The 24855-nt window shown below is 39.5% G+C and overlaps 13 non-coding genes across 13 annotated transcripts; all 13 read left to right on the top strand.

Moving 5' to 3' along the window:
* Positions 1-899: 899 nt before the first annotated feature.
* On the top strand, positions 900-972 carry TRNAA-AGC (transfer RNA alanine (anticodon AGC)). The gene has a single exon. It is a non-coding gene; the product is annotated as a tRNA-Ala (tRNA).
* Positions 973-2053: 1081 nt separating this feature from the next.
* On the top strand, positions 2054-2126 carry TRNAA-AGC (transfer RNA alanine (anticodon AGC)). The gene has a single exon. It is a non-coding gene; the product is annotated as a tRNA-Ala (tRNA).
* A 2016-nt stretch (positions 2127-4142) lies between these two features.
* TRNAA-AGC (transfer RNA alanine (anticodon AGC)) lies at positions 4143-4215 on the top strand. The gene has a single exon. It is a non-coding gene; the product is annotated as a tRNA-Ala (tRNA).
* A 2016-nt stretch (positions 4216-6231) lies between these two features.
* Positions 6232-6304, top strand: TRNAA-AGC (transfer RNA alanine (anticodon AGC)). Its single transcript has one exon. It is a non-coding gene; the product is annotated as a tRNA-Ala (tRNA).
* Positions 6305-7283: 979 nt separating this feature from the next.
* TRNAA-AGC (transfer RNA alanine (anticodon AGC)) lies at positions 7284-7356 on the top strand. The gene has a single exon. It is a non-coding gene; the product is annotated as a tRNA-Ala (tRNA).
* A 353-nt stretch (positions 7357-7709) lies between these two features.
* On the top strand, positions 7710-7782 carry TRNAK-CUU (transfer RNA lysine (anticodon CUU)). Its single transcript has one exon. It is a non-coding gene; the product is annotated as a tRNA-Lys (tRNA).
* Positions 7783-8333: 551 nt separating this feature from the next.
* TRNAA-AGC (transfer RNA alanine (anticodon AGC)) lies at positions 8334-8406 on the top strand. The gene has a single exon. It is a non-coding gene; the product is annotated as a tRNA-Ala (tRNA).
* A 575-nt stretch (positions 8407-8981) lies between these two features.
* TRNAT-CGU (transfer RNA threonine (anticodon CGU)) lies at positions 8982-9054 on the top strand. Its single transcript has one exon. It is a non-coding gene; the product is annotated as a tRNA-Thr (tRNA).
* A 1158-nt stretch (positions 9055-10212) lies between these two features.
* TRNAA-AGC (transfer RNA alanine (anticodon AGC)) lies at positions 10213-10285 on the top strand. The gene has a single exon. It is a non-coding gene; the product is annotated as a tRNA-Ala (tRNA).
* Positions 10286-11262: 977 nt separating this feature from the next.
* TRNAA-AGC (transfer RNA alanine (anticodon AGC)) lies at positions 11263-11335 on the top strand. Its single transcript has one exon. It is a non-coding gene; the product is annotated as a tRNA-Ala (tRNA).
* Positions 11336-11910: 575 nt separating this feature from the next.
* Positions 11911-11983, top strand: TRNAT-CGU (transfer RNA threonine (anticodon CGU)). The gene has a single exon. It is a non-coding gene; the product is annotated as a tRNA-Thr (tRNA).
* Positions 11984-14815: 2832 nt separating this feature from the next.
* Positions 14816-14888, top strand: TRNAK-CUU (transfer RNA lysine (anticodon CUU)). The gene has a single exon. It is a non-coding gene; the product is annotated as a tRNA-Lys (tRNA).
* A 2879-nt stretch (positions 14889-17767) lies between these two features.
* On the top strand, positions 17768-17840 carry TRNAK-CUU (transfer RNA lysine (anticodon CUU)). Its single transcript has one exon. It is a non-coding gene; the product is annotated as a tRNA-Lys (tRNA).
* The last annotated feature ends 7015 nt before the right edge of the window (positions 17841-24855 follow it).

Raw genomic sequence — 24855 nt, 5'->3', positions numbered from 1 at the left:
ATGGCTTTAAAATATGGTCTCATTATAACAACTAAAGTGGTTTAATAAAAAGGGTTCAGGTATTCTTTAGCATGTGAGAGGAATTTGAATTCTTATGCAATCTCAAAATGAAGTTCTCACAACTTCCGTTTTCATTTTCTCTTATTTTTTTTGACACTCTGTCCTCTGAAGGATGTATAAATCTGGCTTTCCTTGCAAAACAAGAGTAGAGGAATATCCAGGATTTGATTTTTTTCACAAAAAGGGATTGGTCTGCATACTGTCTTAAGGAGGGAGCCCGGCTAGCTCAGTCGGTAGAGCATGAGACTCTTAATCTCAGGGTTGTGGGTTCGAGCCCCACGTTGGGCGAAAACGAGTAATTTTTGCCTGAATATTGCATTGACTCTCATAATATGGAGATTAATCTTGCATTAGACCTGCAATAACTCCCAAAAATTGTCCAGGACTGGATTTCCTTCATAAAAATGATTAGTCTGCATACCATCTTGAAGTGGCAGCCCGGCTAGCTCAGTCGGTAGAGCATGAGACTTTTAATCTCAGGGTCGTGGGTTCGAGCTCCACGTTGGGCGAAAATGAGTAATTTTTGCTGGACTCTCATAATCTGGTGATTATTCTTGCATTAGACATGCAATAACTATCAAAAATGGTATCTCCCTTGGTTTCTCATTGGTGGGATATTTAACTTCAAGATTAGGTAGGGTATGAGTCTAGATGAACACACCACAATATCACTCATATTCGAGTAGTAAACAGGCCAACCTGAACTGTAAAACATCCCATAAGTGGAGGTAAGGCATAAGTTAGGAGTGAACTGAACTCTGTTATGGGCAATTGGACTTCAAATAAAGTGTGGAAGGCAGTGAGGTTACTCTTTTCATGTTATGCAGATTAAACACACAGGGGAATTAGCTCAAATGGTAGAGCGCTCGCTTAGCATGCGAGAGGTAGCGGGATCGATGCCCGCATTCTCCATTATAAAATTTGCATACATTTTATTTTTAACTTGTCATTGCCCATGGTCATTGCAGAGTAAGAACAGAAAAATCACAGATGGCTTTCAAATATGGTCTCATTATAACAAATAAAGTGGTTTAATCAAAAGGGTTCAGATATTCTTTAGCATGTGAGAGGAATTTGAATTCTTATGCAATCTCCAAGACGGAATTTGAATTCTTATGCAATCTCCAAGATGCCTACGGGTAAACGATGCGCTTTACAAATATCAAAAATAAATAAATAAATAAATAAATAAATCTCAAAATGAAGTTCTCACAACTTCCATTTTCATTTTCTCTTACTTTTTTTGACACTCTGTCCTCTGAAGGATGTATAAATCTGGCTTTCCTTGCAAAACAAGAGTAGAGGAATATCCAGGATTTGATTTTTTTCACAAAAAGGGATTGGTCTGCATACTGTCTTAAGGAGGGAGCCCGGCTAGCTCAGTCGGTAGAGCATGAGACTCTTAATCTCAGGGTCGTGGGTTCGAGCCCCACGTTGGGCGAAAACGAGTAATTTTTGCCTGAATATTGCATTGACTCTCATAATATGGAGATTAATCTTGCATTAGACCTGCAATAACTCCCAAAAATTGTCCAGGAATGGATTTCCTTCATAAAAAATGATTAGTCTGCATACCATCTTGAAGTGGGAGCCTGGCTAGCTCAGTCGGTAGAGCATGAGACTCTTAATCTCAGGGTCGTGGGTTCGATCCCCACTTCGGGCGAAAATGAGTAATTTTTGCTGGACTCTCATAATCTGGTGATTATTCTTGCATTAGACATGCAATAACTATCAAAAATGGTATCTCCCTTGGTTTCTCATTGGTGGGAAATTTAACTTCAAGATTAGGTAGGGTATGAGTCTAGATGAACACACCACAATATCACTCATATTCGAGTAGTAAACAGGCCAACCTGAACTGTAAAACATCCCATAAGTGGAGGTAAGGCATAAGTTAGGAGTGAACTGAACACTGTTATGGGCAATTGGACTGCAAATAAAGTGTGGAAGGCAGTGAGGTTACTTTTTTCATGTTATGCAGATTAAACACACAGGGGAATTAGCTCAAATGGTAGAGCGCTCGCTTAGCAAGCGAGAGGTAGCGGGATCGATGCCCGCATTCTCCATTATAAAATTTGCATACATTTTATTTTTAACTTGTCATTGCCCATGGTCATTGCAGAGTAAGAACAGAAAAATCACAGATGGCTTTAAAATATGGTCTCATTATAACAACTAAAGTGGTTTAATAAAAAGGGTTCAGGTATTCTTTAGCATGTGAGAGGAATTTGAATTCTTATGCAATCTCAAAATGAAGTTCTCACAACTTCCGTTTTCATTTTCTCTTATTTTTTTTGACACTCTGTCCTCTGAAGGATGTATAAATCTGGCTTTCCTTGCAAAACAAGAGTAGAGGAATATCCAGGATTTGATTTTTTTCACAAAAAGGGATTGGTCTGCATACTGTCTTAAGGAGGGAGCCCGGCTAGCTCAGTCGGTAGAGCATGAGACTCTTAATCTCAGGGTCGTGGGTTCGAGCCTCACGTTGGGCGTAAACGAGTAATTTTTGCCTGAATATTGCATTGACTCTCATAATATGGAGATTAATCTTGCATTAGACCTGCAATAACTCCCAAAAATTGTCCAGGACTGGATTTCCTTCATAAAAATGATTAGTCTGCATACCATCTTGAAGTGGCAGCCCGGCTAGCTCAGTCGGTAGAGCATGAGACTTTTAATCTCAGGGTCGTGGGTTCGAGCTCCACGTTGGGCGAAAATGAGTAATTTTTGCTGGACTCTCATAATCTGGTGATTATTCTTGCATTAGACATGCAATAACTATCAAAAATGGTATCTCCCTTGGTTTCTCATTGGTGGGAAATTTAACTTCAAGATTAGGTAGGGTATGAGTCTAGATGAACACACCACAATATCACTCATATTCGAGTAGTAAACAGGCCAACCTGAACTGTAAAACATCCCATAAGTGGAGGTAAGGCATAAGTTAGGAGTGAACTGAACACTGTTATGGGCAATTGGACTGCAAATAAAGTGTGGAAGGCAGTGAGGTTACTTTTTTCATGTTATGCAAATTAAACACACAGGGGAATTAGCTCAAATGGTAGAGCGCTCGCTTAGCATGCGAGATGTAGCGGGATCGATGCCCGCATTCTCCATTATAAAATTTGCATACATTTTATTTTTAACTTGTCATTGCCCATGGTCATTGCAGAGTAAGAACAGAAAAATCACAGATGGCTTTCAAATATGGTCTCATTATAACAACTAAAGTGGTTTAATAAAAAGGGTTCAGGTATTCTTTAGCATGTGAGAGGAATTTGAATTCTTATGCAATCTCAAAATGAAGTTCTCACAACTTCCGTTTTCATTTTCTCTTATTTTTTTTGACACTCTGTCCTCTGAAGGATGTATAAATCTGGCTTTCCTTGCAAAACAAGAGTAGAGGAATATCCAGGATTTGATTTTTTTCACAAAAAGGGATTGGTCTGCATACTGTCTTAAGGAGGGAGCCTGGCTAGCTCAGTCGGTAGAGCATGAGACTCTTAATCTCAGGGTCGTGGGTTCGAGCCCCACGTTGGGCGAAAATGAGTAATTTTTGCTGGACTCTCATAATCTGGTGATTATTCTTGCATTAGACATGCAATAACTCCCAAAAATTGTCCAGGACTGGATTTCCTTCATAAAAAATGATTAGTCTGCATACCATCTTGAAGTGGCAGCCCGGCTAACTCAGTCGGTAGAGCATGAGACTTTTAATCTCAGGGTCGTGGGTTCGAGCTCCACGTTGGGCGAAAATGAGTAATTTTTGCTGGACTCTCATAATCTGGTGATTATTCTTGCATTAGACATGCAATAACTATCAAAAATGGTATCTCCCTTGGTTTCTCATTGGTGGGAAATTTAACTTCAAGATTAGGTAGGTTATGAGTCTAGATGAACACACCACAATATCACTCATATTCGAGTAGTAAACAGGCCAACCTGAACTGTAAAACATCCCATAAGTGGAGGTAAGGCATAAGTTAGGAGTGAACTGAACACTGTTATGGGCAATTGGACTTCAAATAAAGTGTGGAAGGCAGTGAGGTTACTTTTTTCATGTTATGCAGATTAAACACACAGGGGAATTAGCTCAAATGGTAGAGCGCTCGCTTAGCATGCGAGAGGTAGCGGGATCGATGCCCGCATTCTCCATTATAAAATTTGCATACATTTTATTTTTAACTTGTCATTGCCCATGGTCATTGCAGAGTAAGAACAGAAAAATCACAGATGGCTTTCAAATATGGTCTCATTATAACAACTAAAGTGGTTTAATCAAAAGGGTTCAGATATTCTTTAGCATGTGAGAGGAATTTGAATTCTTATGCAATCTCAAAATGAAGTTCTCACAACTTCCATTTTCATTTTCTCTTATTTTTTTTGACACTCTGTCCTCTGAAGGATGTATAAATCTGGCTTTCCTTGCAAAACAAGAGTAGAGGAATATCCAGGATTTGATTTTTTTCACAAAAAGGGATTGGTCTGCATACTGTCTTAAGGAGGGAGCCTGGCTAGCTCAGTCGGTAGAGCATGAGACTCTTAATCTCAGGGTCGTGAGTTCGAGCCCCACGTTGGGCGAAAACGAGTAATTTTTGCCTGAATATTGCATTGACTCTCATAATATGGAGATTAATCTTGCATTAGACCTGCAATAACTCCCAAAAATTGTCCAGGACTGGATTTCCTTCATAAAAATGATTAGTCTGCATACCATCTTGAAGTGGCAGCCCGGCTAGCTCAGTCGGTAGAGCATGAGACTTTTAATCTCAGGGTCGTGGGTTCGAGCTCCACGTTGGGCGAAAATGAGTAATTTTTGCTGGACTCTCATAATCTGGTGATTATTCTTGCATTAGACATGCAATAACTATCAAAAATGGTATCTCCCTTGGTTTCTCATTGGTGGGAAATTTAACTTCAAGATTAGGTAGGGTATGAGTCTAGATGAACACACCACAATATCACTCATATTCGAGTAGTAAACAGGCCAACCTGAACTGTAAAACATCCCATAAGTGGAGGTAAGGCATAAGTTAGGAGTGAACTGAACACTGTTATGGGCAATTGGACTGCAAATAAAGTGTGGAAGGCAGTGAGGTTACTTTTTTCATGTTATGCAAATTAAACACACAGGGGAATTAGCTCAAATGGTAGAGCGCTCGCTTAGCATGCGAGATGTAGCGGGATCGATGCCCGCATTCTCCATTATAAAATTTGCATACATTTTATTTATACCTTGTCATTGCCCATGGTCATTGCAGAGTAAGAACAGAAAAATCACAGATGGCTTTCAAATATGGTCTCATTATAACAACTAAAGTGGTTTAATAAAAAGGGTTCAGGTATTCTTTAGCATGTGAGAGGAATTTGAATTCTTATGCAATCTCAAAATGAAGTTCTCACAACTTCCGTTTTCATTTTCTCTTATTTTTTTTGACACTCTGTCCTCTGAAGGATGTATAAATCTGGCTTTCCTTGCAAAACAAGAGTAGAGGAATATCCAGGATTTGATTTTTTTCACAAAAAGGGATTGGTCTGCATACTGTCTTAAGGAGGGAGCCGGGCTAGCTCAGTCGGTAGAGCATGAGACTCTTAATCTCAGGGTCGTGGGTTCGAGCCCCACGTTGGGCGAAAATGAGTAATTTTTGCTGGACTCTCATAATCTGGTGATTATTCTTGCATTAGACATGCAATAACTCCCAAAAATTGTCCAGGACTGGATTTCCTTCATAAAAAATGATTAGTCTGCATACCATCTTGAAGTGGCAGCCCGGCTAACTCAGTCGGTAGAGCATGAGACTTTTAATCTCAGGGTCGTGGGTTCGAGCTCCACGTTGGGCGAAAATGAGTAATTTTTGCTGGACTCTCATAATCTGGTGATTATTCTTGCATTAGACATGCAATAACTATCAAAAATGGTATCTCCCTTGGTTTCTCATTGGTGGGAAATTTAACTTCAAGATTAGGTAGGTTATGAGTCTAGATGAACACACCACAATATCACTCATATTCGAGTAGTAAACAGGCCAACCTGAACTGTAAAACATCCCATAAGTGGAGGTAAGGCATAAGTTAGGAGTGAACTGAACACTGTTATGGGCAATTGGACTTCAAATAAAGTGTGGAAGGCAGTGAGGTTACTTTTTTCATGTTATGCAGATTAAACACACAGGGGAATTAGCTCAAATGGTAGAGCGCTCGCTTAGCATGCGAGAGGTAGCGGGATCGATGCCCGCATTCTCCATTATAAAATTTGCATACATTTTATTTTTAACTTGTCATTGCCCATGGTCATTGCAGAGTAAGAACAGAAAAATCACAGATGGCTTTCAAATATGGTCTCATTATAACAACTAAAGTGGTTTAATCAAAAGGGTTCAGATATTCTTTAGCATGTGAGAGGAATTTGAATTCTTATGCAATCTCAAAATGAAGTTCTCACAACTTCCATTTTCATTTTCTCTTATTTTTTTTTGACACTCTGTCCTCTGAAGGATGTATAAATCTGGCTTTCCTTGCAAAACAAGAGTAGAGGAATATCCAGGATTTGATTTTTTTCACAAAAAGGGATTGGTCTGCATACTGTCCTAAGGAGGGAGCCTGGCTAGCTCAGTCGGTAGAGCATGAGACTCTTAATCTCAGGGTCGTGGGTTCGAGCCCCACGTTGGGCGAAAACGAGTAATTTTTGCCTGAATATTGCATTGACTCTCATAATATGGAGATTAATCTTGCATTAGACCTGCAATAACTCCCAAAAATTGTCCAGGAATGGATTTCCTTCATAAAAAATGATTAGTCTGCATACCATCTTGAAGTGGGAGCCTGGCTAGCTCAGTCGGTAGAGCATGAGACTCTTAATCTCAGGGTCGTGGGTTCGAGCCCCACTTCGGGCGAAAATGAGTAATTTTTGCTGGACTCTCATAATCTGGTGATTATTCTTGCATTAGACATGCAATAACTATCAAAAATGGTATCTCCCTTGGTTTCTCATTGGTGGGAAATTTAACTTCAAGATTAGGTAGGGTATGAGTCTAGATGAACACACCACAATATCACTCATATTCGAGTAGTAAACAGGCCAACCTGAACTGTAAAACATCCCATAAGTGGAGGTAAGGCATAAGTTAGGAGTGAACTGAACACTGTTATGGGCAATTGGACTGCAAATAAAGTGTGGAAGGCAGTGAGGTTACTTTTTTCATGTTATGCAGATTAAACACACAGGGGAATTAGCTCAAATGGTAGAGCGCTCGCTTAGCATGCGAGAGGTAGCGGGATCGATGCCCGCATTCTCCATTATAAAATTTGCATACATTTTATTTTTAACTTGTCATTGCCCATGGTCATTGCAGAGTAAGAACAGAAAAATCACAGATGGCTTTAAAATATGGTCTCATTATAACAACTAAAGTGGTTTAATAAAAAGAGTTCAGGTATTCTTTAGCATGTGAGAGGAATTTGAATTCTTATGCAATCTCAAAATGAAGTTCTCACAACTTCCGTTTTCATTTTCTCTTATTTTTTTTGACACTCTGTCCTCTGAAGGATGTATAAATCTGGCTTTCCTTTCAAAACAAGAGTAGAGGAATATCCAGGATTTGATTTTTTTCACAAAAAGGGATTGGTCTGCATACTGTCTTAAGGAGGGAGCCCGGCTAGCTCAGTCGGTAGAGCATGAGACTCTTAATCTCAGGGTCGTGGGTTCGAGCCCCACGTTGGGCAAAAAAGAGTAATTTTTGCCTGAATATTGCATTGACTCTCATAATATGGAGATTAATCTTGCATTAGACCTGCAATAACTCCCAAAAATTGTCCAGGACTGGATTTCCTTCATAAAAATGATTAGTCTGCATACCATCTTGAAGTGGCAGCCCGGCTAGCTCAGTCGGTAGAGCATGAGACTTTTAATCTCAGGGTCGTGGGTTCGAGCTCCACGTTGGGCGAAAATGAGTAATTTTTGCTGGACTCTCATAATCTGGTGATTATTCTTGCATTAGACATGCAATAACTATCAAAAATGGTATCTCCCTTGGTTTCTCATTGGTGGGAAATTTAACTTCAAGATTAGGTAGGGTATGAGTCTAGATGAACACACCACAATATCACTCATATTCGAGTAGTAAACAGGCCAACCTGAACTGTAAAACATCCCATAAGTGGAGGTAAGGCATAAGTTAGGAGTGAACTGAACTCTGTTATGGGCAATTGGACTTCAAATAAAGTGTGGAAGGCAGTGAGGTTACTTTTTTCATGTTATGCAGATTAAACACACAGGGGAATTAGCTCAAATGGTAGAGCGCTCGCTTAGCATGCGAGAGGTAGCGGGATCGATGCCCGCATTCTCCATTATAAAATTTGCATACATTTTATTTTTAACTTGTCATTGCCCATGGTCATTGCAGAGTAAGAACAGAAAAATCACAGATGGCTTTCAAATATGGTCTCATTATAACAACTAAAGTGGTTTAATCAAAAGGGTTCAGATATTCTTTAGCATGTGAGAGGAATTTGAATTCTTATGCAATCTCAAAATGAAGTTCTCACAACTTCCATTTTCATTTTCTCTTATTTTTTTTGACACTCTGTCCTCTGAAGGATGTATAAATCTGGCTTTCCTTGCAAAACAAGAGTAGAGGAATATCCAGGATTTGATTTTTTTCACAAAAAGGGATTGGTCTGCATACTGTCTTAAGGAGGGAGCCCGGCTAGCTCAGTCGGTAGAGCATGAGACTCTTAATCTCAGGGTCGTGGGTTCGAGCCCCACGTTGGGCGAAAACGAGTAATTTTTGCCTGAATATTGCATTGACTCTCATAATATGGAGATTAATCTTGCATTAGACCTGCAATAACTCCCAAAAATTGTCCAGGAATGGATTTCCTTCATAAAAAATGATTAGTCTGCATACCATCTTGAAGTGGGAGCCTGGCTAGCTCAGTCGGTAGAGCATGAGACTCGTAATCTCAGGGTCGTGGGTTCGAGCCCCACGTCGGGCGAAAATGAGAAATTTTTGCTGGACTCTCATATTCTGGTGATTATTCTTGCATTAGATATGCAATAACTATCAAAAATGGTATCTCCCTTGGTTTCTCATTGGTGGGAAATTTAACTTCAAGATTAGCTAGGGTATGAGTCTAGATGAACACAGCGCAATATCACTCATATTCGAGTAGTAAACAGCCCAACCTGAACTGTAAAACATCCCATAAGTGGAGGTAAGGCATAAGTTAGGAGTGAACTGAACACTGTTATGGGCACTCGGACTTCAAATAAAGTGTGTAACTCAGTAAGGTTACTTTTTTCATGTTATGCAGATTAAACACACAGGCGAATTAGCTCAAATAGTAAAGAGCTCGCTTAGCATGCAAGAGGTAGCGGGCTTGATGCCCGCATTCTCCATTATAAAATTTGCATACATTTTATTTTTAACTTGTCATTGCCAAGGTCATTGCAGAGTAAGAACAGAAAAATCACAGATGGCTTTCAAATATGGTCTCATTATAACAACTAAAGTGGTTTAATCAAAAGGGTTCAGGTATTCTTTAGCATGTGAGAGGAATTTGAATTCTTATGCAATCTCAAAATGAAGTTCTCACAACTTCCATTTTCATTTTCTCTTATTTTTTTGGACACTCTGTCCTCTGAAGGATGTATAAATCTGGCTTTCCTTGCAAAACAAGAGTAGAGGAATATCCAGGATTTGATTTTTTTCACAAAAAGGGATTGGTCTGCATACTGTCTTAAGGAGGGAGCCCGGCTAGCTCAGTCGGTAGAGCATGAGACTCTTAATCTCAGGGTCGTGGGTTCGAGCCCCACTTCGGGCGAAAATGAGTAATTTTTGCTGGACTCTCATAATCTGGTGATTATTCTTGCATTAGACATGCAATAACTATCAAAAATGGTATCTCCCTTGGTTTCTCATTGGTGGGAAATTTAACTTCAAGATTAGGTAGGGTATGAGTCTAGATGAACACACCACAATATCACTCATATTCGAGTAGTAAACAGGCCAACCTGAACTGTAAAACATCCCATAAGTGGAGGTAAGGCATAAGTTAGGAGTGAACTGAACACTGTTATGGGCAATTGGACTGCAAATAAAGTGTGGAAGGCAGTGAGGTTACTTTTTTCATGTTATGCAGATTAAACACACAGGGGAATTAGCTCAAATGGTAGAGCGCTCGCTTAGCATGCGAGAGGTAGCGGGATCGATGCCCGCATTCTCCATTATAAAATTTGCATACATTTTATTTTTAACTTGTCATTGCCCATGGTCATTGCAGAGTAAGAACAGAAAAATCACAGATGGCTTTAAAATATGGTCTCATTATAACAACTAAAGTGGTTTAATAAAAAGGGTTCAGGTATTCTTTAGCATGTGAGAGGAATTTGAATTCTTATGCAATCTCAAAATGAAGTTCTCACAACTTCCGTTTTCATTTTCTCTTATTTTTTTTGACACTCTGTCCTCTGAAGGATGTATAAATCTGGCTTTCCTTTCAAAACAAGAGTAGAGGAATATCCAGGATTTGATTTTTTTCACAAAAAGGGATTGGTCTGCATACTGTCTTAAGGAGGGAGCCCGGCTAGCTCAGTCGGTAGAGCATGAGACTCTTAATCTCAGGGTCGTGGGTTCGAGCCCCACCTTGGGCAAAAAAGAGTAATTTTTGCCTGAATATTGCATTGACTCTCATAATATGGAGATTAATCTTGCATTAGACCTGCAATAACTCCCAAAAATTGTCCAGGACTGGATTTCCTTCATAAAAATGATTAGTCTGCATACCATCTTGAAGTGGCAGCCCGGCTAGCTCAGTCGGTAGAGCATGAGACTTTTAATCTCAGGGTCGTGGGTTCGAGCTCCACGTTGGGCGAAAATGAGTAATTTTTGCTGGACTCTCATAATCTGGTGATTATTCTTGCATTAGACATGCAATAACTATCAAAAATGGTATCTCCCTTGGTTTCTCATTGGTGGGAAATTTAACTTCAAGATTAGGTAGGGTATGAGTCTAGATGAACACACCACAATATCACTCATATTCGAGTAGTAAACAGGCCAACCTGAACTGTAAAACATCCCATAAGTGGAGGTAAGGCATAAGTTAGGAGTGAACTGAACTCTGTTATGGGCAATTGGACTTCAAATAAAGTGTGGAAGGCAGTGAGGTTACTTTTTTCATGTTATGCAGATTAAACACACAGGGGAATTAGCTCAAATGGTAGAGCGCTCGCTTAGCATGCGAGAGGTAGCGGGATCGATGCCCGCATTCTCCATTATAAAATTTGCATACATTTTATTTTTAACTTGTCATTGCCCATGGTCATTGCAGAGTAAGAACAGAAAAATCACAGATGGCTTTCAAATATGGTCTCATTATAACAACTAAAGTGGTTTAATCAAAAGGGTTCAGATATTCTTTAGCATGTGAGAGGAATTTGAATTCTTATGCAATCTCAAAATGAAGTTCTCACAACTTCCATTTTCATTTTCTCTTATTTTTTTTGACACTCTGTCCTCTGAAGGATGTATAAATCTGGCTTTCCTTGCAAAACAAGAGTAGAGGAATATCCAGGATTTGATTTTTTTCACAAAAAGGGATTGGTCTGCATACTGTCTTAAGGAGGGAGCCCGGCTAGCTCAGTCGGTAGAGCATGAGACTCTTAATCTCAGGGTCGTGGGTTCGAGCCCCACGTTGGGCGAAAACGAGTAATTTTTGCCTGAATATTGCATTGACTCTCATAATATGGAGATTAATCTTGCATTAGACCTGCAATAACTCCCAAAAATTGTCCAGGAATGGATTTCCTTCATAAAAAATGATTAGTCTGCATACCATCTTGAAGTGGGAGCCTGGCTAGCTCAGTCGGTAGAGCATGAGACTCGTAATCTCAGGGTCGTGGGTTCGAGCCCCACGTCGGGCGAAAATGAGAAATTTTTGCTGGACTCTCATATTCTGGTGATTATTCTTGCATTAGATATGCAATAACTATCAAAAATGGTATCTCCCTTGGTTTCTCATTGGTGGGAAATTTAACTTCAAGATTAGCTAGGGTATGAGTCTAGATGAACACAGCGCAATATCACTCATATTCGAGTAGTAAACAGCCCAACCTGAACTGTAAAACATCCCATAAGTGGAGGTAAGGCAAAAGTTAGGAGTGAACTGAACACTGTTATGGGCACTCGGACTTCAAATAAAGTGTGGAACTCAGTAAGGTTACTTTTTTCATGTTATGCAGATTAAACACACAGGGGAATTAGCTCAAATAGTAAAGAGCTTGCTTAGCATGCAAGAGGTAGCGGGCTTGATGCCCGCATTCTCCATTATAAAATTTGCATACATTTTATTTTTAACTTGTCATTGCCAAGGTCATTGCAGAGTAAGAACAGAAAAATCACAGATGGCTTTCAAATATGGTCTCATTATAACAACTAAAGTGGTTTAATCAAAAGGGTTCAGGTATTCTTTAGCATGTGAGAGGAATTTGAATTCTTATGCAATCTCAAAATGAAGTTTTCACAACTTCCATTTTCATTTTCTCTTATTTTTTTTGACACTCTGTCCTCTGAAGGATGTATAAATCAGGCTTTCCTTGCAAAACAAGAGTAGAGGAATATCCAGGATTTGATTTTCTTCACAAAAAGGGATTGGTCTGCATACTGTCTTAAGGAGGGAGCCCGGCTAGCTCAGTCGGTAGAGCATGAGACTCTTAATCTCAGGGTCGTGGGTTCGAGCCCCACGTTGTGCGAAAACGAGTAATTTTTGCATGAATATTGCATTGACTCTCATAATATGGAGATTAATCTTGCATTAGACCTGCAATAACTCCCAAAAATTGTCCAGGAATGGATTTCCTTCATAAAAAATGATTAGTCTGCATACCATCTTGAAGTGGGAGCCTGGCTAGCTCAGTCGGTAGAGCATGAGACTCTTAATCTCAGGGTCGTGGGTTCGAGCCCCACGTCGGGCGAAAATGAGTAATTTTTGCTGGACTCTCATAATCTGGTGATTATTCTTGCATTAGACATGCAATAACTATCAAAAATGGTATCTCCCTTGGTTTCTCATTGGTGGGAAATTTAACTTCAAGATTAGGTAGGGTATGAGTCTAGATGAACACACCACAATATCACTCATATTCGAGTAGTAAACAGGCCAACCTGAACTGTAAAACATCCCATAAGTGGAGGTAAGGCATAAGTTAGGAGTGAACTGAACACTGTTATGGGCAATTGGACTTCAAATAAAGTGTGGAAGGCAGTGAGGTTACTTTTTTCATGTTATGCAGATTAAAGACACAGGGGAATTAGCTCAAATGGTAGAGCGCTCGCTTAGCATGCGAGAGGTAGTGGGATCGATGCCCGCATTCTCCATTATAAAATTTGCATACATTTTATTTTTAACTTGTCATTGCCCATGGTCATTGCAGAGTAAGAACAGAAAAATCACAGATGGCTTTCAAATATGGTCTCATTATAACAACTAAAGTGGTTTAATCAAAAGGGTTCAGGTATTCTTTAGCATGTGAGAGGAATTTGAATTCTTATGCAATCTCAAAATGAAGTTCTCACAACTTCCATTTTCATTTTCTCTTATTTTTTTTGACACTCTGTCCTCTGAAGGATGTATAAATCTGGCTTTCCTTGCAAAACAAGAGTAGAGGAATATCCAGGATTTGATTTTTTTCACAAAAAGGGATTGGTCTGCATATCGCTTAAGGAGGGAGCCTGGCTAGCTCAGTCGGTAGAGCATGAGACTCTTAATCTCAGGGTCGTGGGTTCGAGCCCCACGTTGGGTGAAAACGAGTAATTTTTTCCTAAATATTGCATTGACTCTCATAATATGGAGATTAATCTTGCATTAGACCTGCAATAACTCCCAAAAATTGTCCAGGAATGGATTTCCTTCATAAAAAATGATTAGTCTGCATACCATCTTGAAGTGGGAGCCCGGCTAGCTCAGTCGGTAGAGCATGGGACTCTTAATCTCAGGGTTGTGGGTTCGAGCCCCACGTTGGGCGAAAATGAGTAATTTTTGCTGGATTATTGCATTGACTCTCATAATCTGGTGAATATTCTTGCATTAGACATGCAATAACTATCAGAAATGGTATCTCCCTTGGTTTCTCATTGGTGGGAAATTTAACTTCAAGATTAGCTAGGGTATGAGTCTAGATGAACACAGCGCAATATCACTCAAACATCCCATAAGTGGAGGTAAGGCATAAGTTAGGAGTGAACTGAACACTGTTATGGGCAATTGGACTTCAAATAAAGTGTGGAACGCTTTAAGGTTACTTTTTTCATGTTATGCAGATTAAACACACAGGGGAATTAGCTCAAATAGTAAAGCGCTCGCTTATCATGCGCGAGGTAGCGGGCTCGATGCCCGCATTCTCCATTATAAAATTTGCATACATTTTATTTTTAACTTGTCATTGCCAAGGTCATTGCAGAGTAAGAACAGAAAAATCACAGATGGCTTTCAAATATGGTCTCATTATAACAACTAAAGTGGTTTAATCAAAAGGGTTCAGGTATTCTTTAGCATGTGAGAGGAATTTGAATTCTTATGCAATCTCAAAATGAAGTTCTCACAACTTCCATTTTCATTTTCTCTTATTTTTTTGGACACTCTGTCCTCTGAAGGATGTATAAATCTGGCTTTCCTTGCAAAACAAGAGTAGAGGAATATCCAGGATTTGATTTTTTTCACAAAAAGGGATTGGTCTGCATACTGTCTTAAGGAGGGAGCCCGGCTAGCTCAGTCGGTAGAGCATGAGACTCTTAATCTCAGGGTCGTGGGTTCGAGCCCCACGCTGGGCGAAAATGAGTAATTTTTGCTGGATTATTGCATTGACTCTCATAATCTGGTGAATATTCTTGCATTAGACATGCAATAACTATCAGAAATGGTATCTCCCTTGGTTTCTCATTGGTGGGAAATTTAACTTCAAGATTAGCTAGGGTATGAGTCTAGATGAACACAGCGCAATATCACTCATATTCGAGTAGTAAACAGGCCAACCTGAACTGTAAAACATCCCATAAGTGGAGGTAAGGCATAAGTTAGGAGTGAACTGAACACTGTTATGGGCAATTGGACTTCAAATAAAGTGTGGAACGCAGTAAGGTTACTTTTTTCATGTTATGCAGATTAAACACACAGGGGAATTAGCTCAAATAGTAAAGCGCTCGCTTATCATGCGCGAGGTAGCGGGCTCGATGCCCGCATTCTCCATTATAAAATTTGCATACATTTTATTTTTAACTTGTCATTACCTAGGTCATTGCAGAGTAAGAACAGAAAAATCACAGATGGCTTTCAAATATGGTCTCATTATAACAACTAAAGTGGTTTAATCAAAAGGGTTCAGGTATTCTTTAGCATATGAGAGGAATTTGAATTCTTATGCAATCTCAAAATGAAGTTTTCACAACTTCCATTTTCATTTTCTCTTATTTTTTTTGACACTCTGTCCTCTGAAGGATGTATAAATCAGGCTTTCCTTGCAAAACAAGAGTAGAGGAATATCCAGGATTTGATTTTCTTCACAAAAAGGGATTGGTCTGCATACTGTCTTAAGGAGGGAGCCCGGCTAGCTCAGTCGGTAGAGCATGAGACTCTTAATCTCAGGGTCGTGGGTTCGAGCCCCACGTTGTGCGAAAACGAGTAATTTTTGCATGAATATTGCATTGACTCTCATAATATGGAGATTAATCTTGCATTAGACCTGCAATAACTCCCAAAAATTGTCCAGGAATGGATTTCCTTCATAAAAAATGATTAGTCTGCATACCATCTTGAAGTGGGAGCCTGGCTAGCTCAGTCGGTAGAGCATGAGACTCTTAATCTCAGGGTCGTGGGTTCGAGCCCCACGTCGGGCGAAAATGAGTAATTTTTGCTGGACTCTCATAATCTGGTGATTATTCTTGCATTAGACATGCAATAACTATCAAAAATGGTATCTCCCTTGGTTTCTCATTGGTGGGAAATTTAACTTCAAGATTAGGTAGGGTATGAGTCTAGATGAACACACCACAATATCACTCATATTCGAGTAGTAAACAGGCCAACCTGAACTGTAAAACATCCCATAAGTGGAGGTAAGGCATAAGTTAGGAGTGAACTGAACACTGTTATGGGCAATTGGACTTCAAATAAAGTGTGGAAGGCAGTGAGGTTACTTTTTTCATGTTATGCAGATTAAAGACACAGGGGAATTAGCTCAAATGGTAGAGCGCTCGCTTAGCATGCGAGAGGTAGTGGGATCGATGCCCGCATTCTCCATTATAAAATTTGCATACATTTTATTTTTAACTTGTCATTGCCCATGGTCATTGCAGAGTAAGAACAGAAAAATCACAGATGGCTTTCAAATATGGTCTCATTATAACAACTAAAGTGGTTTAATCAAAAGGGTTCAGGTATTCTTTAGCATGTGAGAGGAATTTGAATTCTTATGCAATCTCAAAATGAAGTTCTCACAACTTCCATTTTCATTTTCTCTTATTTTTTTTGACACTCTGTCCTCTGAAGGATGTATAAATCTGGCTTTCCTTGCAAAACAAGAGTAGAGGAATATCCAGGATTTGATTTTTTTCACAAAAAGGGATTGGTCTGCATATCGCTTAAGGAGGGAGCCCGGCTAGCTCAGTCGGTAGAGCATGAGACTCTTAATCTCAGGGTCGTGGGTTCGAGCCCCACGTTGGGTGAAAACGAGTAATTTTTTCCTAAATATTGCATTGACTCTCATAATATGGAGATTAATCTTGCATTAGACCTGCAATAACTCCCAAAAATTGTCCAGGAATGGATTTCCTTCATAAAAAATGATTAGTCTGCATACCATCTTGAAGTGGGAGCCCGGCTAGCTCAGTCGGTAGAGCATGGGACTCTTAATCTCAGGGTTGTGGGTTCGAGCCCCACGTTGGGCGAAAATGAGTAATTTTTGCTGGATTATTGCATTGACTCTCATAATCTGGTGAATATTCTTGCATTAGACATGCAATAACTATCAGAAATGGTATCTCCCTTGGTTTCTCATTGGTGGGAAATTTAACTTCAAGATTAGCTAGGGTATGAGTCTAGATGAACACAGCGCAATATCACTCATATTCGAGTAGTAAACAGCCCAACCTGAACTGTAAAACATCCCATAAGTGGAGGTAAGGCATAAGTTAGGAGTGAACTGAACACTGTTATGGGCACTCGGACTTCAAATAAAGTGTGGAACTCAGTAAGGTTACTTTTTTCATGTTATGCAGATTAAACACACAGGGGAATTAGCTCAAATAGTAAAGAGCTCGCTTAGCATGCAAGAGGTAGCGGGCTTGATGCCCGCATTCTCCATTATAAAATTTGCATACATTTTATTTTTAACTTGTCATTGCCAAGGTCATTGCAGAGTAAGAACAGAAAAATCACAGATGGCTTTCAAATATGGTCTCATTATAACAACTAAAGTGGTTTAATCAAAAGGGTTCAGGTATTCTTTAGCATGTGAGAGGAATTTGAATTCTTATGCAATCTCAAAATGAAGTTCTCACAACTTCCATTTTCATTTTCTCTTATTTTTTTGGACACTCTGTCCTCTGAAGGATGTATAAATCTGGCTTTCCTTGCAAAACAAGAGTAGAGGAATATCCAGGATTTGATTTTTTTCACAAAAAGGGATTGGTCTGCATACTGTCTTAAGGAGGGAGCCCGGCTAGCTCAGTCGGTAGAGCATGAGACTCTTAATCTCAGGGTCGTGGGTTCGAGCCCCACGCTGGGCGAAAATGAGTAATTTTTGCTGGATTATTGCATTGACTCTCATAATCTGGTGAATATTCTTGCATTAGACATGCAATAACTATCAGAAATGGTATCTCCCTTGGTTTCTCATTGGTGGGAAATTTAACTTCAAGATTAGCTAGGGTATGAGTCTAGATGAACACAGCGCAATATCACTCATATTCGAGTAGTAAACAGGCCAACCTGAACTGTAAAACATCCCATAAGTGGAGGTAAGGCATAAGTTAGGAGTGAACTGAACACTGTTATGGGCAATTGGACTTCAAATAAAGTGTGGAACGCAGTAAGGTTACTTTTTTCATGTTATGCAGATTAAACACACAGGGGAATTAGCTCAAATAGTAAAGCGCTCGCTTATCATGCGCGAGGTAGCGGGCTCGATGCCCGCATTCTCCATTATAAAATTTGCATACATTTTATTTTTAACTTGTCATTGCCTAGGTCATTGCAGAGTAAGAACAGAAAAATCACAGATGGCTTTCAAATATGGTCTCATTATAACAACTAAAGTGGTTTAATCAAAAGGGTTCAGGTATTCTTTAGCATATGAGAGGAATTTGAATTCTTATGCAATCTCAAAATGAAGTTTTCACAACTTCCATTTTCATTTTCTCTTATTTTTTTTGACACTCTGTCCTCTGAAGGATGTATAAATCAGGCTTTCCTTGCAAAACAAGAGTAGAGGAATATCCAGGATTTGATTTTCTTCACAAAAAGGGATTGGTCTGCATACTGTCTTAAGGAGGGAGCCCGGCTAGCTCAGTCGGTAGAGCATGAGACTCTTAATCTCAGGGTCGTGGGTTCGAGCCCCACGTTGTGCGAAAACGAGTATTTTTTGCATGAATATTGCATTGACTCTCATAATATGGAGATTAATCTTGCATTAGACCTGCAATAACTCCCAAAAATTGTCCAGGAATGGATTTCCTTCATAAAAAATGATTAGTCTGCATACCATCTTGAAGTGGGAGCCTGGCTAGCTCAGTCGGTAGAGCATGAGACTCTTAATCTCAGGGTCGTGGGTTCGAGCCCCACGTCGGGCGAAAATGAGTAATTTTTGCTGGACTCTCATAATCTGGTGATTATTCTTGCATTAGACATGCAATAACTATCAAAAATGGTATCTCCCTTGGTTTCTCATTGGTGGGAAATTTAACTTCAAGATTAGGTAGGGTATGAGTCTAGATGAACACACCACAATATCACTCATATTCGAGTAGTAAACAGGCCAACCTGAACTGTAAAACATCCCATAAGTGGAGGTAAGGCATAAGTTAGGAGTGAACTGAACACTGTTATGGGCAATTGGACTTCAAATAAAGTGTGGAAGGCAGTGAGGTTACTTTTTTCATGTTATGCAGATTAAAGACACAGGGGAATTAGCTCAAATGGTAGAGCGCTCGCTTAGCATGCGAGAGGTAGTGGGATCGATGCCCGCATTCTCCATTATAAAATTTGCATACATTTTATTTTTAACTTGTCATTGCCCATGGTCATTGCAGAGTAAGAACAGAAAAATCACAGATGGCTTTCAAATATGGTCTCATTATAACAACTAAAGTGGTTTAATCAAAAGGGTTCAGGTATTCTTTAGCATGTGAGAGGAATTTGAATTCTTATGCAATCTCAAAATGAAGTTCTCACAACTTCCATTTTCATTTTCTCTTATTTTTTTTGACACTCTGTCCTCTGAAGGATGTATAAATCTGGCTTTCCTTGCAAAACAAGAGTAGAGGAATATCCAGGATTTGATTTTTTTCACAAAAAGGGATTGGTCTGCATATCGCTTAAGGAGGGAGCCCGGCTAGCTCAGTCGGTAGAGCATGAGACTCTTAATCTCAGGGTCGTGGGTTCGAGCCCCACGTTGGGTGAAAACGAGTAATTTTTTCCTAAATATTGCATTGACTCTCATAATATGGAGATTAATCTTGCATTAGACCTGCAATAACTCCCAAAAATTGTCCAGGAATGGATTTCCTTCATAAAAAATGATTAGTCTGCATACCATCTTGAAGTGGGAGCCCGGCTAGCTCAGTCGGTAGAGCATGGGACTCTTAATCTCAGGGTTGTGGGTTCGAGCCCCACGTTGGGCGAAAATGAGTAATTTTTGCTGGATTATTGCATTGACTCTCATAATCTGGTGAATATTCTTGCATTAGACATGCAATAACTATCAGAAATGGTATCTCCCTTGGTTTCTCATTGGTGGGAAATTTAACTTCAAGATTAGCTAGGGTATGAGTCTAGATGAACACAGCGCAATATCACTCATATTCGAGTAGTAAACAGCCCAACCTGAACTGTAAAACATCCCATAAGTGGAGGTAAGGCATAAGTTAGGAGTGAACTGAACACTGTTATGGGCACTCGGACTTCAAATAAAGTGTGGAACTCAGTAAGGTTACTTTTTTCATGTTATGCAGATTAAACACACAGGGGAATTAGCTCAAATAGTAAAGAGCTCGCTTAGCATGCAAGAGGTAGCGGGCTTGATGCCCGCATTCTCCATTATAAAATTTGCATACATTTTATTTTTAACTTGTCATTGCCAAGGTCATTGCAGAGTAAGAACCGAAAAATCACAGATGGCTTTCAAATATGGTCTCATTATAACAACTAAAGTGGTTTAATCAAAAGGGTTCAGGTATTCTTTAGCATGTGAGAGGAATTTGAATTCTTATGCAATCTCAAAATGAAGTTCTCACAACTTCCATTTTCATTTTCTCTTATTTTTTTGGACACTCTGTCCTCTGAAGGATGTATAAATCTGGCTTTCCTTGCAAAACAAGAGTAGAGGAATATCCAGGATTTGATTTTTTTCACAAAAAGGGATTGGTCTGCATACTGTCTTAAGGAGGGAGCCCGGCTAGCTCAGTCGGTAGAGCATGAGACTCTTAATCTCAGGGTCGTGGGTTCGAGCCCCACGTTGGGCGAAAATGAGTAATTTTTGCTGGATTATTGCATTGACTCTCATAATCTGGTGAATATTCTTGCATTAGACATGCAATAACTATCAGAAATGGTATCTCCCTTGGTTTCTCATTGGTGGGAAATTTAACTTCAAGATTAGCTAGGGTATGAGTCTAGATGAACACAGCGCAATATCACTCATATTCGAGTAGTAAACAGGCCAACCTGAACTGTAAAACATCCCATAAGTGGAGGTAAGGCATAAGTTAGGAGTGAACTGAACACTGTTATGGGCAATTGGACTTCAAATAAAGTGTGGAACGCTTTAAGGTTACTTTTTTCATGTTATGCAGATTAAACACACAGGGGAATTAGCTCAAATAGTAAAGCGCTCGCTTATCATGCGCGAGGTAGCGGGCTCGATGCCCGCATTCTCCATTATAAAATTTGCATACATTTTATTTTTAACTTGTCATTGCCTAGGTCATTGCAGAGTAAGAACAGAAAAATCACAGATGGCTTTCAAATATGGTCTCATTATAACAACTAAAGTGGTTTAATCAAAAGGGTTCAGGTATTCTTTAGCATATGAGAGGAATTTGAATTCTTATGCAATCTCAAAATGAAGTTTTCACAACTTCCATTTTCATTTTCTCTTTTTTTTTTTGACACTCTGTCCTCTGAAGGATGTATAAATCAGGCTTTCCTTGCAAAACAAGAGTAGAGGAATATCCAGGATTTGATTTTCTTCACAAAAAGGGATTGGTCTGCATACTGTCTTAAGGAGGGAGCCCGGCTAGCTCAGTCGGTAGAGCATGAGACTCTTAATCTCAGGGTCGTGGGTTCGAGCCCCACGTTGTGCGAAAACGAGTAATTTTTGCATGAATATTGCATTGACTCTCATAATATGGAGATTAATCTTGCATTAGACCTGCAATAACTCCCAAAAATTGTCCAGGAATGGATTTCCTTCATAAAAAATGATTAGTCTGCATACCATCTTGAAGTGGGAGCCTGGCTAGCTCAGTCGGTAGAGCATGAGACTCTTAATCTCAGGGTCGTGGGTTCGAGCCCCACGTCGGGCGAAAATGAGTAATTTTTGCTGGACTCTCATAATCTGGTGATTATTCTTGCATTAGACATGCAATAACTATCAAAAATGGTATCTCCCTTGGTTTCTCATTGGTGGGAAATTTAACTTCAAGATTAGGTAGGGTATGAGTCTAGATGAACACACCACAATATCACTCATATTCGAGTAGTAAACAGGCCAACCTGAACTGTAAAACATCCCATAAGTGGAGGTAAGGCATAAGTTAGGAGTGAACTGAACACTGTTATGGGCAATTGGACTGCAAATAAAGTGTGGAAGGCAGTGAGGTTACTTTTTTCATGTTATGCAGATTAAACACACAGGGGAATTAGCTCAAATGGTAGAGCGCTCGCTTAGCATGCGCGAGGTAGCGGGATTGATGCCCGCATTCTCCATTATAAAATTTGCATACATTTTATTTTTAACTTGTCATTGCCCATGGTCATTGCAGAGTAAGAACAGAAAAATCACAGATGGCTTTCAAATATGGTCTCATTATAACAACTAAAGTGGTTTAATAAAAAGGGTTCAGGTATTCTTTAGCATGTGAGAGGAATTTGAATTCTTATGCAATCTCAAAATGAAGTTCTCACAACTTCCGTTTTCATTTTCTCTTATTTTTTTTGACACTCTGTCCTCTGAAGGATGTATAAATCTGGCTTTCCTTGCAAAACAAGAGTAGAGGAATATCCAGGATTTGATTTTTTACACAAAAAGGGATTGGTCTGCATACTGTCTTAAGGAGGGAGCTCGCCTAGCTCAGTCGGTAGAGCATGAGCCTCTTAATCTCAGGGTCGTGGGTTCGAGCCCCACGTTGGGCGAAAACTAGTAATTTTTGCCTGAATATTGCATTGACTCTCATAATATGGAGATTAATCTTGCATTAGACCTGCAATAACTCCCAAAAATTGTCCAGGACTGGATTTCCTTCATAAAAAATGATTAGTCTGCATACCATCTTGAAGTGGCAGCCCGGCTAGCTCAGTCGGTAGAGCATGAGACTTTTAATCTCAGGGTCGTGGGTTCGAGCTCCACGTTGGGCGAAAATGAGTAATTTTTGCTGGACTCTCATAATCTGGTGATTATTCTTGCATTAGACATGCAATAACTATCAAAAATGGTATCTCCCTTGGTTTCTCATTGGTGGGAAATTTAACTTCAAGATTAGGTAGGGTATGAGTCTAGATGAACACACCACAATATCACTCATATTCGAGTAGTAAACAGGCCAACCTGAACTGTAAAACATCCCATAAGTGGAGGTAAGGCATAAGTTAGGAGTGAACTGAACACTGTTATGGGCAATTGGACTTCAAATAAAGTGTGGAAGGCAGTGAGGTTACTTTTTTCATGTTATGCAGATTAAAGACACAGGGGAATTAGCTCAAATGGTAGAGCGCTCGCTTAGCATGCGAGAGGTAGTGGGATCGATGCCCGCATTCTCCATTATAAAATTTGCATACATTTTATTTTTAACTTGTCATTGCCCATGGTCATTGCAGAGTAAGAACAGAAAAATCACAGATGGCTTTCAAATATGGTCTCATTATAACAACTAAAGTGGTTTAATCAAAAGGGTTCAGGTATTCTTTAGCATGTGAGAGGAATTTGAATTCTTATGCAATCTCAAAATGAAGTTCTCACAACTTCCATTTTCATTTTCTCTTATTTTTTTTGACACTCTGTCCTCTGAAGGATGTATAAATCTGGCTTTCCTTGCAAAACAAGAGTAGAGGAATATCCAGGATTTGATTTTTTTCACAAAAAGGGATTGGTCTGCATACTGTCTTAAGGAGGGAGCCCGGCTAGCTCAGTCGGTAGAGCATGAGACTCTTATCCTCAGGGTCGTGGGTTCGAGCCCCACGTTGGGCGAAAACGAGTAATTTTTTCCTAAATATTGCATTGACTCTCATAATATGGAGATTAATCTTGCATTAGACCTGCAATAACTCCCAAAAATTGTCCAGGAATGGATTTCCTTCATAAAAAATGATTAGTCTGCATACCATCTTGAAGTGGGAGCCCGGCTAGCTCAGTCGGTAGAGCATGAGACTCTTAATCTCAGGGTCGTGGGTTCGAGCCCCACGTTGGGTGAAAATGAGTAATTTTTGCTGGATTATTGCATTGACTCTCATAATCTGGTGAATATTCTTGCATTAGACATGCAATAACTATCAGAAATGGTATCTCCCTTGGTTTCTCATTGGTGGGAAATTTAACTTCAAGATTAGCTAGGGTATGAGTCTAGATGAACACAGCGCAATATCACTCATATTCGAGTAGTAAACAGGCCAACCTGAACTGTAAAACATCCCATAAGTGGAGGTAAGGCATAAGTTAGGAGTGAACTGAACACTGTTATGGGCACTCGGACTTCAAATAAAGTGTGGAACTCAGTAAGGTTACTTTTTTCATGTTATGCAGATTAAACACACAGGGGAATTAGCTCAAATAGTAAAGAGCTCGCTTAGCATGCAAGAGGTAGCGGGCTTGATGCCCGCATTCTCCATTATAAAATTTGCATACATTTTATTTTTAACTTGTCATTGCCAAGGTCATTGCAGAGTAAGAACAGAAAAATCACAGATGGCTTTCAAATATGGTCTCATTATAACAACTAAAGTGGTTTAATCAAAAGGGTTCAGGTATTCTTTAGCATGTGAGAGGAATTTGAATTCTTATGCAATCTCAAAATGAAGTTCTCACAACTTCCATTTTCATTTTCTCTTATTTTTTTGGACACTCTGTCCTCTGAAGGATGTATAAATCTGGCTTTCCTTGCAAAACAAGAGTAGAGGAATATCCAGGATTTGATTTTTTTCACAAAAAGGGATTGGTCTGCATACTGTCTTAAGGAGGGAGCCGGGCTAGCTCAGTCGGTAGAGCATGAGACTCTTAATCTCAGGGTCGTGGGTTCGAGCCCCACGTTGGGCGAAAATGAGTAATTTTTGCTGGATTATTGCATTGACTCTCATAATCTGGTGAATATTCTT

This window comes from Lissotriton vulgaris, chromosome 1_1 (assembly GCF_964263255.1).
Source record: "Lissotriton vulgaris chromosome 1_1, aLisVul1.2, whole genome shotgun sequence".
Taxonomy (NCBI): Eukaryota; Metazoa; Chordata; class Amphibia; order Caudata; family Salamandridae; genus Lissotriton; species Lissotriton vulgaris.
The sequence above is the reverse complement of the archived record's forward strand: the minus strand, read 5'-3'. Positions and strand labels throughout refer to the sequence as shown.